Raw genomic sequence first — 13,944 nt, forward strand, 5'->3', positions numbered from 1 at the left:
TACATCAACGTAAAACAAAGCATTCGCCAAGGGAAGTCACTACAATGCCCGCATGACACGCTTTGCTATCTAAAGTTCTACTATGCTACTATTTATCCATTTCTGACAAGAGTAGCGGAGCAGAAAATTTGAAAGCAAAGCATCCCATCTGAGCATGTATCACAGACTGAGAAGCAGCAAGCCAATTTTGAGAACAGCCAAGAACAACCAATGCAACACACTTCTGGAGCGACTGGAACAGCAATACGTGCTGCAATGGCTATCTGCAAGGCCATTATCTTAAAGCGATTCCTATTGGTTGGATTGGCGTTTTACTCATAAAAAGGGGGTGTATTCCTATGTCACCAATCCTAGCATTCTAGAAGGACTGGTACAGAATTTTTTTAAAAAAGTTCGTTTGAAAAAAAGGTTTGGGGGGGGGGGGGACGGGATCTCCAAGCTCTGATAAAATGCCGCTGTACAGATTCGCATAGATTCGATTGATAAGTGAAGTCTGTTAAGCTGCATCTGGGCTAAAGATGCTAACGGAAAGAAGATAGTGGACTCGAAAGAGAATGATTCCAACAAAGGCGAAACGGAAGCCATTCACTAGAAGAGTCCATCTTCCAAATGCAGTCGCGACGTCACATGCTGTGGCTTCTTACAAGAAGACATAAAAATATTTAACTTTTCCCCACAATAAGCCATAGACAGCAATATGGCCAGCCACAAGTGTCTACAAGAAGTTTCTAGTTTGTAGTAACCATACGGCAAAGCCAAATGTAACTAGCCTCTGCCTCCTACATTACGCGAAAACAACAATGTAATATAGATTTTCCAAACGCTGTTTAAACGCCAACACTATTTGTTGTGAATAGGATTGTCTGACAGCTACCTGATCATTTCAAAAAATTAAACAGATACACTAAAAAAACTTCTTTACCACTTCACAGTAAAGGCATTTGCTAACCTTTGTACAGCGTGATAACTGGTTCTCAACTTATTCAGGTGTTCCTCAGTTGAGCCTTTACCATGCCAGGCATGAGTTAATGTTTACTTTAACGTCATTTGTCGGTCGATCGATTTGTCGGTGCTCAAGCTTTGAATGTAGAGCCTCCATGTTAGCTGTGAGTGTCTTCGTTTCCATCGATTCTGTCCGCAATTGTACTTCACCATTTAAACAACATAAAGATTAACGTGTTACTAAATACTTACGCACATGTAGGCTGAAAACTTACCGGATGGACAGGCCATAATTTCGACATAATGATAAGTACGTTTCTTTCGCTTCATTTTTTGTACAAGGTTTTGAATATTTTAGAATCCGTTGACAATAGCCACACGTAAAACTTGCTCTCCATATTTTTCAAAGTAGCTTCTCTGATGTCCGAGTTTTTTAGTGGCTGAAACTTAACATGTTCCAGTGTCTTGCCGTAAAGCTCCTTGACAGAAAAACGTACAACATGTTTTGCATAACCTTCTGAACCAGATCCAGACGCTATGCTCCATGATGTATCCATGGTACCACCCAGAGAATCAATTTGAGATGGACTTAAGTCAACGAATTCAACAGCTAATTCTTCCAGTATCTGCTCGATTTCCACCGGAGTTATAACAAAGTTGACATCTTTGCTTTGTTGGTCGTCGCGAAAAAAGTCACTTCTCGAAGCCTCTACTTTTTATCGAAGCATGGCATAATCATGGCGACAGCCAGACAAGAAGCACTCATTTGAAGTTCGTTGGGCAGTACATCTTTGATAAGGACGCCCGCTATTTGCTGCGGAGATCTGACCTCGCTAAGAAGTGACAAAATCCAATTTCCATGAGATTTCTCGGCGAAGCATATCCAGCCTTGTCGTAAAAGAATGTCAGTAAATCTAATATAACATTAGAGCAGAGCTATGGTACCAGGGCAAGCAGATGCAAGTACGGGAATCGATGTTGAATTAGCTGACTGTTCTCTGTAACGATGAACAAATTCCTGGCCACACTCAACTAAACACAGGTCTGAAAATGATTCCACATCAAATACTTTGGACGCGGCCAGTTGCCTAAAAAGAGCTACATCCCATTAGATCATTTTTCAGTCTTGGACAATAATCTAATAGTTAGAAAGGTACTTGAAAGTTTGGCTCTTGCTTCTTCAGGAGGTATTTGAAACTTGTAAGCAAATGAAAGAATAGGTTGGCATGGAAGTCCCACTGCAATTTTATGAAAGGATCTGCTAGGTGATGATAGCTCAATGTCTTTACATAGCTTCAGGAACTCCACGTGGTTTTGTTGGCCAATGAAAACACTCTCAGCCAATGTTATACAACCTTTACAATTACAATAGTATTATTACACCTACCAATTTGATTCTACTCATCATTACAATCACCTGCAGGCCAAACAGTCGTTAAGTGTTATTTGTGTTTTTTGCAATTTTTCAGGTCTTCCTTCCTTAAGAAAAAAAAAATAATGGAAAAGTAAGATTTTTTCATTCTGATTTTCTGTTGAAGATCAAGCAGAAATGTATGCTAAATCATTATTCAATTATGAACGCTAATATGTAAATTGCCAAATTATGAATCCAATCTGCAACTGTTACTTATTTTTACGACGTAACCATATTAAATTCAATGTAGATAAATTAAAATGTATCCTAAAATGTCCTATAATAATGGAATTTCTCTAACTGCACATAGCCCAGCATTTAGGTGCATCAATACTCTTTGGAGGTGTTGCTCTCCTTTCTACCTTTAAGGTAGTTTGATAAATTGCTCAAATTACATAATCTAATTGATGGAAACCTGTGACATAATGAAACTTTTTACTGTTGACCTGAATAGTGGTGTCATCTCACATGAAAGTAGATTAACTGGGTACACTAAGCTACTAAAACTAAAATTATTAAAAAATTAACACTTAACGACTGCTTGGCCTGCAGGTGATTTTTAATGATGAATAGAATCAGAGTTGTAGGGGTAATAATACTATTGTAAATTATAGTGGTTGTATAACATCGGTTGAGAGTGTTTTGAATGGCCAGCAAAACTACATGGACCCTGAAGCTATGTAAAGACATTGAGCTATCTTCCCCCAGCAGATCCTTCAATAAAATTGTAGTGGGACTCTCATGCCAAACCTATTCTTTCATTTGCAAACAAGTTTCAAACTCCTTCTGAAGAAACAAGAGCCAAACTTTCAAGTATTTTTCTGTCTATTGAATTATCGTCCAAGATTGGTTCCCATAGAAATCGAGCAGATACCAGAAGAATTAGCTGTTGAATTCGTTGACTTAAGTCCATCTCAAATTGATTCTCTGGGTGGTACAATGGATCCATCATGGAGCGTACCGTCTGGATCTGGTTGAGGAGGTTATGCAAAACATGTTCTACGTTTTGCTGCCAAGAAGCTTTACGGCAAGACACTGGAACATATTGAGTTTCAGCCACTAAAACACTCGGACATCAGAGAAGCTTTCGTTGAAAAAGATGGAGAGCAAGTTTTAAGTGTGGCAATTGTCAACGGATGCTAAAACATTCAAAACTTTGTACAAAAAAGAAGCGAAAGAAACGTACTTATCATTAAGTCGAAATTATGGCCTCTCCATCCGGTAAGTTTTCAGCTTACATGTGAGTAAGCGTTTAGTAACACGTTAATCTTTATGTTTAAATGGTGGAGTACAATTGCGAACAGAATCGATGGAAACGAATACACTCACAGCTAACATGGAGGCTCTCCATTCGAAGCTTGAGAACCGACAAATCGATCGACCGACAAATGACGTTAGAGTAAACATTTAATCATGTCTGGCTTGGTAAGGCCTTACCTGAGGAACACCTGAATAGGTTGACAACCCGTTATCACGCTCTACAAAAGTCAGCAAATGCCTTTACTGTGAATTGGCAAAAAAAATTTTTTAGTGTACCTGTTGAATTTTTTCAAGTGATTAACTACCTGTGAGACAATCCTATTCACAACAAATAGTGTTGGCGTTTAAACAGCGTTTCGAAAATCTATATTACATTGTTGTATTCGCGTAATATTTGAGGCAGAGGCTAGTTCCATTTGGCTTTGCCGTATGGTTACTACCAGACTTGCCGCGCCGATCAATTTTCCGATCTCGATCTCCGATCCGATCTTTTGAGTTTGATCGGATCGGGCGAAAGATTTGTGAAAGATTTGAAAGATCGGATCGCCGATCAAGATCGGCCGATCAAGATCGGCCGATCATTTTTACCGATCTTTTTGTACGACATCTAGCGCTCAAAATGTACACTATTTAACGAATTTAGCATTGCCTGTCACAGCGACAGTCACTGACGGCCATTGAGGGTGAACACTAAACAGCTTCCCTCAATTGGCATTCGCAAAAATAGTAGTGAAAGAGTACCATGTGGCTGCAAAATCGACAGCTAGATGGCGAAAAGTTTGATCGCTCAAAAAGATTTGATCGCGATCATTTTTTTGGGATCGCCGATCCGATCTCCGATCTTTCTCAAAAGATCGGATCGGCGATCATTTTTTGATCGAAGATCGGATCGGCGATCAATTTTTGATCGCGATCGCGGCAAGTCTGGTTACTACAAACTAGAAACTTCTCGTAGACCCTTGTGGCTGGCCATATTGCTGTCTATGGCATATTGTGGGGAAAAGTTAAATATTTTTATGTCTTCTTGTAAAAAGCCACAGCATGTGACGTCGCGACTGCATTTGGAAGATGGACTCCTTTAGTGAATGCCTTCCGTTTCGCCTTTGTTACAATCATTCTCTGTCGAGTCAACCATTTTCTTTCCGTTACCATCTTTAGCCCAGATGTAGATGAAGCTTAACTGACTTCACTTATTAATCGAATCTATGCGAATCTCTACAGCGGCATTTAATCATAGCTTGCAGCTCTGGTTTTTCCCCCCTCCACTCATAATAAAAGCTTTCCGGCCATTTAAAACTCTTTCTGCACAAAAATCTAGGACCCCTATGCTAGTTGAATTACAGTCTAAGCTTTCTAGGGTAACCAGCTGGACACACTTGTGAATTTTCAAGATTCCATTTTTTTCCAGTGTTTCAGTTTAATTACGTTTAAGCACTGCTAACGCTATATTTTTCGATTGTGCTTTATGCTGCTAGCCAATTTTTACTACAAATTAACAACTTTTATTACTGTCATAGGTTGCCTGGTAGGCTAGCCAAGAGTTAAAGAATAGAAAAGTCCAAAGGGAATTTGTGCTTTCTGAAATGAAAGCCTTCCCTCCTGTTTCAGACAAGGTCAGAGCAGCCGTTTAGCGACTATACGACATGGAACGTCCACGTCCGTGGTTTACGTTTCTGGAAGTCTAGTCCCAGGAGGTATTTAATGTCAAAGCTTTATATATAGATGCTACACACGTGTGTGCTATACAGGTTTTCTGCAGAGATTTTTTTCAAACCACCTTTTTGTAAACGTCCGTACCAGTCTCTCTAGAATGCTAGGATTAGTGATATAGGAATACACCCCCTTTTTATGAGTAAGACGCCCATTCAACCAATAGGAATCGCTTTAAGAGAATTCGTCTTGCAGATAGCCATTGCAGCACGTATTGCTGTTCCAGTCGCTCCAGAGGTGTGTTGCATTGGTTGTTCTTGGCTGTTCTCGAAATTGGCTAGCTGCTTCTCAGTGTCTGATGCATGCTCAGATGGGATGCTTTGCCTTCAAATTTTCTGCTCCGCTACTCTTGTCAGAAATAGATAAATAGTAGCATAGTAGAACTTTAGATAGCAAAGCGTGTCATGCGGGCACTGTAGTGACTTCCATTTGATCATTTCTGGCGGATATTTTGTTTTACATCGGTGTAAATGTGCATGTGTTAAGTAAAAAAGTCACATTTTATTCCGTTTTTACTCTGCGTGCAGCAGGGGTGATGTAGAGTAACGCGTAAACAAAACGTAAATAGGTCCACGATCTCTCGTCGGCTTCTCAACAGCTGCAGATGAATGCGAGCGAGTAAAAATACGTATATAGCGCATGGAAACTTGTTTTCGGGTATAGGGGTAAATAATTTCATAAGAGTTTTCAGTATCATTGGATAGATTGCCGTCTTTCTATGCGGGTCTTCCCATCTGTTTCTTGTAGTGTTGGAAGGTTTTTTTTTCGGTAGTTGCGGTGCTGGAAGCCTCTTGTAGGCATCGCCTTCGCAGTCGCGGCTAACACGTTTAGCGGAGGGCAATCATGGCCGGCGTGAATCGTCGTCGGCCATCTTAGATTGTTGTTATTATTGGCACAATGTTATGGCTTCCGATTGCGACTCGGGAGTCTTAGTTTGGGTTCACGCGGTGTCTGGAAATATACTGGTAGATTCTTCTTGGATTAGTGAGGTAAAATAGCCATTTATAACGGAGGTTCGGCATCTTTGTTTTGTTTGCTTCTCGCTTTTATAGAAATGAATGAATTACTTTCAGACACATTTTAAGTTAAGTAACTTCAATGATACTTTTGTAATCTTTCGCCGTCTTCCTGAGTTCCTCAAGAAGCCTGGAAAATTCCTCAGATTTTAAATGGTAGGTTTCAAAATCACCTTTAATTAGCTTTTATTTTCTAAGTCCTACACATGAGAAAGGATAGTGGAGAGAAATAAATGGCGCGGGAAGGGATCGAATATATGTGAAAGGGAAAAGCGGCTCGCGCGAGACAAGGGAAAATTTGTCTCAGACACAAGGAGTTTGGGTAGAATCGGCGTTTTTCTAGTGGAAAACAAAATCTGGGGAGCTCATGACTTCGGTTTGTTCATACGCGCGAAGGGCAGAAGGAGAGAGAAAAGAACTGAATGAAATGAGGGAATCTAGAACTAAAAGGAGAAAAGAAGAAAAAGAAGAAGAAGAAAAAAAACTTAGAGGGGAGTTTCAGAAAACTCGAATTCTTAGCGTAAAGCCTAACACAGGGAATATCTTTTCCCATGCGCCGCTATAGGGTGAGCCCTTTCCCTTTTATTTTCATTTGTTACTTCTTTCTTTTTTCCTATCACGAGATGGAACGCGAAATAGATCTTGAAAATAAGAGCGGGGCGAATATCGTTGTTAGCTTGTGTATTGTTGGGCAGGAAACATATGGTAACACACGGAGATACTTGGGATTACAAGGAAAGGCAATATTTAATTTTCTTCCGGCGGCGGTTTCGGGCGGCGGGTTTCCGGATCCAAATCAAGAATCGAAGTGAACACTTCGGTTGCTCGGTGCCATTCTTCTCGCTCGAGGAGCTGGACGAGTTCTTCCGTCCGAGCTCTTGTTAACCTGGCTATTCTCCAGCGATTTTGGAGATGGTGCTGTAGATTTCTCAAACCTGGTCCGGATGGGCGCCGGTTGTCGAGGGCTTCCCGTACGGGCCGGTCCTTTTCCTCCTCTGTTGAAGAGGTGCTGGTAGCTTCCATCACCACCACGTAATTTCCGGTGTTGTTGTCACAACCAAATCGCTTAAAATGGGGTAATGACGGTCTCCGCGAGTTATCTTCGGCCACCTTGTGAAGTCGTTGGATCACCGTTACAGATAGAGTAGCGCTGACGATCGGCAACGTTGATGAATCGAAAGTGAATGTTCAGCGTTTAAGACGCGTTGACTTATATAGTCAAACCTCCCATTTGTAGTTCTTCGGCTTCTCTTATTGTTGTTCTTAAAAAGTCCGAGTTTAACACTAAGTCTCTTGAGGCGTCACTCGATTGTTTTAACAGGTGTCAGTTTCTTGACGTGGTCTTGAGGGGAATTATTTATTTCTGTGAAGGGTCGGATAGCGTTTTTCCAAGGGCGCACCACGGCTCGTTTTTCCTCCATTCCTTTTACAGCTAGTTTACTACCATTTATTAATTGAGGGAAGAGAAAGAAGAAAAGTGAAGGAAGAGTGACGAAGTGTTGTGCTTCTACAAGCGAGTGTGGTTAATTATGCGTAATTTGTGGTGATCCCCCTATGATATATTGGAAATAAGGGCGTTGGCTAGGTGGCATAACGTTACAGCCTCTGACTGCGAGTCGGGAGTCCTAAGTTCGAATCACGTCGTGACCTTGACTAAGAAATGTTACTGGTAGAGATCTCAGGAGTTAGTGGGGTTACCTATTCCCTAATCACAACTCTGTGGGTTGATTAACAATAAATGTTAAAATTTTATTTATCCTGTTTCGAATTTTCGAATAACTCTGGGTATTGAAATCGGCATTCTATATGACTATATGGCTAGTTGGTAAAGCCCTCGACCACGGCTCGGGAGTCTCAGGTTCAAACCACGCCGTGGTCATGACTAAAAATTTTTCTGGTAGATTCCTCAAGAGTTGGCGAAGCTAATTAATTCATAATTATTCTACTGTGATTATGTGATTATTAAATATTTAAAGTTTTATTTCTGGTTGGATTTGAAATGGCTTTGATATGTAAGATAGGGTGGACATATGTCTAGACGCAATAGCGACACAGCCCCCGACCACCACTCGGGAGTCTCAGGTTTGGGTCCCGACTCAGCCGCCGTTCACCCAATACAAAGATATGTTCTTTTCTTGGTTTTTCTTTAATAGAAATTTATTGTTTTGAACCGGCGGCAAGTGCCGGTTATAATTCCTTTTATTCCAATTTTATTTTCTACAACAGCATGTATTTTCGTATTTGACGACGCTCTCCTTACTCTCGAATTTGAAATTTATTTTTATAGAGAAAGCTAGCGAAATATTTGCGTTCTACTTCGTTTATTCATAGCTTAGAGATAGGGAATATAATGCGAAGGGGAAAAAAAAATTTTTGTTGGAGATAGCGCTCTATACTAAGGGGAATAAGCATATTGCTACTTGGGGTGGGAGTAAATAAGGAGAATTTCTGTTGGTGGTCCTTTTCCGAGCCTTTTCATTTTACGTTGTCTTAATTGTGGATGCTGGTGGGGTCGCGCCTCTGCCGTTTTCGACCTGTGTCCCATTGGTCAGGCGACCAGTTGAAAAGAGGGGGGTGACGCTTCGCGGGATCCAAGTCCAGAATGAGCTTGAGGGTGTTGACAGCTCCTCCCCAATCCTCGGCGTACAGATCGGCGTTCAATTTGCGGGTGAGCGCGGCCGTCCGTTCTTCGGAGTCCAATCGTCGTAGATTGGGATAGAAACCATTGGTGCAATTACTTTTTCAGCTTGCTCGCCGGCATTTAGCCACTCGGAAACTGCCTGGGATTGTTAATTGGTAGAGGTGGCGCACGGGTCCATTTTATTTCAGAAGTTTAAATTTGGAGCACGATTTGGGTGGACTCGACTCAACAAGTGTCAAAAACGTTGTGAAGTCCCTTTGAAATTTCTCGCTGATAAATACACGACGGCTGTTATGTGATCGTTGACTTTGTTTCGAAGGAAGAAAAAAAAACTTCTCTAATTCCTATAACGTATTGGTAGTCTTCGATTTCTTTGCGGGCGTCCGGTAGCATGTTGGGTTGGTAATTCTTCAGGCTGATTGAAAGCTGGCGCCACCTGTCGGGCCTCAGATTCCAAATTTATGGCAACTACATTGTTTTCGGGAATTGGTGTTGGATTATGACGATTTCACAGTATGTCAGCGTCGATTGAGTTATCGTCATCTGAATCATGTATATCTTGAATTTCGTTGTCGAGGCATAATTGTTGTTTACTGTTAGCGTTGGCGTCCATTTTCTTTTCTGTCATCTCCAATTCCGCGGTTTACAATTCCACATTTTCCACATCCACTATTTCTAGTGGAATCTTTTCCATATCCACGTTTTCCGAATCGCTTGTTGTTAGCTCCATATTGCAATAATCGGTACCCCTTCACGTCTGACGCAACTGGGGGATTAAAGCACACACAAATACGATACTGACAACGGTCAGGTTAGTTTCTTAACTTAATATTCGGGTCATTGGTGCGTGGTGCATAGTTATGGTTTGTTAGAATCCGTCAGCCAGTCACGTCGGCTGCACGGATATGAAGAGAACAAATAGTAGAAAAGTTAGGAAGGATAAGGTGCGGAAATACTCACAATGGAGCCATGGCTTTGGCGGGGCGGAGATGCTTAGGACGCGGCGACGGGAAGAACGGCAGCGGCAGCGGTGTCGGGCGGTACAGCGGCGGGCAACGGCGTCGGGCGGTATAGCAGCGGCGTCGAAAGGGGGGGAAGCAGCGTCTCGGCTGAGTACTCGTGGTAGGGAATTTAAGGAACACGGTGGCGTGTGCACAACTAAAGTGTATTCTTCCTCGGGTAGGACTACACGGCCCTTAACACAAGGCAACGATCGAACTTGACACAAGGTAACTACACACTTTAACAAAATATGTCTAAAACGCTACGTAAACTACAAGAACTACGCGGTGGCAAGGTGGAAGAAGACTAAAAGAAGGCAGAGCTCAGGCGTGGGTTTTATACCACGCTTTGGGCTTGGTGATGCTAAAGTTAGCGTGGGGACGCTAAAGTTGGCATGGGTAATAAAATAGAAAAGAGGTCAAGGGGGGAAGCGAGGTCAACTGATAAGGTTGGTGTCGTTGACACTTCGGTCAAGCGGAAAATGGCAATAAAAAGGAAAGTCGAGTAAAAGGAGGTCAATGAGGGTGAAAAACAGCATAAACAAGTATGCGAAATACTTAACTAAATTTATTTTTAACTTAAGTTTCTCTGGAGTCCTTACATGACTCCCCTCCTCGGAAGATTGCGTCCCGCAATCGATTCCGTTCGCCGGGTACTAGTCACCTAGGGTCGGTCCTGTTTTTCGTCGTCGTTCATCGGCGTGGATGATCGTGGTCCCGGTTCCTCCTTGTCAATCCACAGGTCGGCTACTAAGTTCTTCTAACTGGTAGTTTCCCAGTCGTCCTCGTCCTTGATTTGGGAGGGGATCCGGTACTGGCGCTCGACGTACCGCGCTGCAGCGAAATCTTCTTCGTCGAAATCCAAGGAGTAGTGGCTGCTCACGACGCTGACGTGGTGTTCTTCGCCTCGCATCCTGGCGATGCTGTCGTTTAAAGCCGCGACGTCCAGCCCGTTTTGCTGGATATCGCTGTTTGGCGTCAGGCAGTAGGGCCATCCCTGGGGGTATGCGACCGCACCCTCAGCCGGATATAGAATCACGGTCGACGTGTCTGAGGAGAATGAGTCGTCCTCCCAAGACACGTCTTCGCCAAGTAGGGAGGACTCGTCCGTGTCGTCTGCGGCGTCGGATCCGTACGAGACTTCGTCGTCGTGAGGGTAATCCACACAACATAACATCTCGTCGTCGTCGGTCACGTACTGCATGTCACTGTCGTCGGGGGGGGGGGGCGAATGCGACTGGCCCTAACATTTCTTCCCACTTCGGGAATCCTTGGTCCATATACTTCCGTAGCATTTATACGACCGTTTTGTTGAACCTTTCCGTGAGGCCGTTAGTCTGGGGGTGGTAAGCGGTTGTTTTCAGATGTTTGATTTGTAATTTGTTACACAACGACGAGAAGAGTTCGGAGGTGAAGTTTGACCCGCGGTCGGTGATAATCGCTCTTGGGGGGTCGTGATATTGTGACGGCTACTGCCGCACTTCACTAAAAAGACGGACTCACAGCGCATTTGAACCTGGTGTATTAATTCTGCCACACTTAACACTCCACATCCAACTGTCTACTGAGAGCCCCGTCTCACTCGTAGGCTCTCCTATTTAAGGAAAAGGGTCGTTACCCGCCAGGGAGACGCGGGAAGTAAAAGAAGATGGTCACGTAGATAACCTCTACGTGACCGTTCGAATAGAAAGCGCATAGAAGGGGTAATATCTTCCTGTAAGATGGTCAAGCAGATAATTCTACTTGACCTTACGGAAGTGAAAGCGGAGAAAAAGGGTTGGGGCTGATGTACGAGACGTTCCCAGCACGTGGATGTCCTCGGACTCCACGTGTCCATCGTTAACACGTTTATGTCCTCCGAATCCACGTGACAATATAAAATGATTTTGTCCATCAGCGCCTTACTCGTCGTCAGGGCGGTCTGATCTGGTAGAGGGATGACTTCCACCCATTTTGTGAAATAGTCGGTGATGACGAGGATGTGGTTGTTCCCTTGCAGAGAGTGAGGCTGGATGGGCCCTAGGAAATCCATTCCCAGTACCTCAAATGGTCTTGACGCAAGGTCTAGTGGGTTCAGAAAGGCTCGTAGACTGGATCGTCGTTGGAGGGCGCAGGATGCACAGGCCAGACAATACTCTTTGACGTCGGAGAGCATCGTCGGCCAGTAATACTTATCCCGCAGCCACAGGACGGTCCTTTGGTAGGCTAGGAGGCCGGAGATTGGGGAGTCGTGGTACTCTTGAAGCAGAGGTTTTCTTAGGCTAAGAGGGACTACCACTTGTTGTTGGGCGAAGGGTCGTCTTTTTTTGGATGTTGGTTCGTTCCGAAGGAACAGCACGCCGCCAGAGATCGAGTATAGGTCGATTTCTTTCACCCAGATCTGCGTGTTGTTTTCCTCACTGAGAACTCCGTCATCTAGGTATTTCTTGATGTCGTTGCAGAGAGCGTCTTGCTGTTGCTATATCAGCGTGGCGTCGTCAGTTTTCGGGAAAGTTTGAACCGCATTGACGGGGATCCACGATAAAAAGTCAGCGTTTTCGTGTACTCTACCAGGGCGGTACCTGATGGAGTACTTGAGGTTGGCTAACATTATGGCCCATCTTCCGAGCCGGCCGGTTTCATCTTTGAAAGTTTGTAACCATTGTAATGGTCGGTGGTCGCTGATGATGACGAAGGGCTCATCTTGGAGATAGTGGCGGAAGCGTTTAATCCCAAAAATTACTGCTGCAGCCTCCTTCTCGATGGTTGAGTAGTTCACTTCGGCTTTGTTCAGGTGCCGACTCGCGTAAGCGATCGGCTGATCCTTCCCTTCATGTAGTTGGGACAGGACGGCACCTAGCCCGTAGTCACTGGCATCGGTGTAGATTAGGAGTTCTTTCGTGAAGTCTGGATAAGCTAGGATAGGTTCTGTCGTGAGGCAATTCTTGAGGAACTCGAAGGCCTTCTTCTCCTCGGTGCCCCACACTATCTTGTCTTGCGGTTTTGCTTTTGTCTGAGACAGTAGTGGGTGGGCAATAGTGGAGAATCCTTTGATGAACCGGCGGTAATAGGAGACCAGCCCCAAAAAGGACTGCAACTCCTTGACAGTTTGGGGTATACTGTATGTAGCTAGTGCTTCTACCTTAGCTGGTTCTGGCGCTACTCCTTCTGCTGAGATGACGTGGCCCAGGTATTGCACTGACTTTGCCAGGAATTTGCACTTAGAAAGTTTAACCCTGAGGTTGGCTTTTTTCCAGTAGTGCGAAGACCTTGCCTAAGTTCTCCATGTGTTCTTCGTGGGTTTTCGAGAACACGATGATGTCGTCCAGATAGACAAGGCAGGTCTTTCCGATTTCTTCCTGCAGTACGAAGTTCATGAGCCTCTGGAATGTTCCTGGGGCGTTGGTAAGGCCGAAGGCGAGGCGGTTCCACTCGTACAGGTTGTTCTCTACGATGAAGGCGGTCTTCTCCTTTGACGCTTCTTCCATCTCTATCTGCCAGTAGCCGGAGGCTAAATCCAGGGTGGAAAAGCATTTCTGGCCGTGTAGCAGGTCTAGCACGTCGTCGATTCTAGGTAAGGGGAAGGAGTCTTTCTTCGTAACCGCATTCAGTTTTCTGTAGCCTATGCATAGTCAGTCATCCCCTGTCTTCTTTTTTACAAGTACAATTGGAGCGGCCCAAGGAGAGAGTGACGGTCGTATGATGTCATTTTCCAGTAAATCTTTGATGATCTTCTTCGAAACTTCCTTTTGACGGGGTGATGCCCGGTAAGGCCTCTGGCGGATGGGCCCTTGTCCTTGCGTGTCGATCACGTGCTTTACTAGCCCGGTGTTGCCTAAATCGCTGGTCTTAAATGCAAAGATGTGCTGGTTCGCCAAGAGCAGGTTGGGCAGACTGTTCTTGACGTCTTCGGTGACATCTGGCAGGGCGGCTTCGAGAATGGCAGGATGAAAGATGGGGGATTCGGCAGAGCAGGACGCC

The 13,944-nt window shown here is 44.1% G+C and overlaps 2 pseudogenes; one reads left to right on the forward strand and one right to left on the reverse strand.

The window, feature by feature from the left end:
• Positions 1–918: 918 nt before the first annotated feature.
• Positions 919–2,347, reverse strand: LOC130699879 (probable cytosolic Fe-S cluster assembly factor AGAP009023; annotated as a pseudogene).
• Positions 2,348–2,781: 434 nt separating this feature from the next.
• On the forward strand, positions 2,782–3,927 carry LOC130699878 (probable cytosolic Fe-S cluster assembly factor AAEL012261; annotated as a pseudogene).
• Positions 3,928–13,944: the final 10,017 nt, after the last annotated feature.

This window comes from Daphnia carinata, chromosome 5, assembly GCF_022539665.2.
Source record: "Daphnia carinata strain CSIRO-1 chromosome 5, CSIRO_AGI_Dcar_HiC_V3, whole genome shotgun sequence".
Classification (NCBI taxonomy): domain Eukaryota; kingdom Metazoa; phylum Arthropoda; class Branchiopoda; order Diplostraca; family Daphniidae; genus Daphnia; species Daphnia carinata.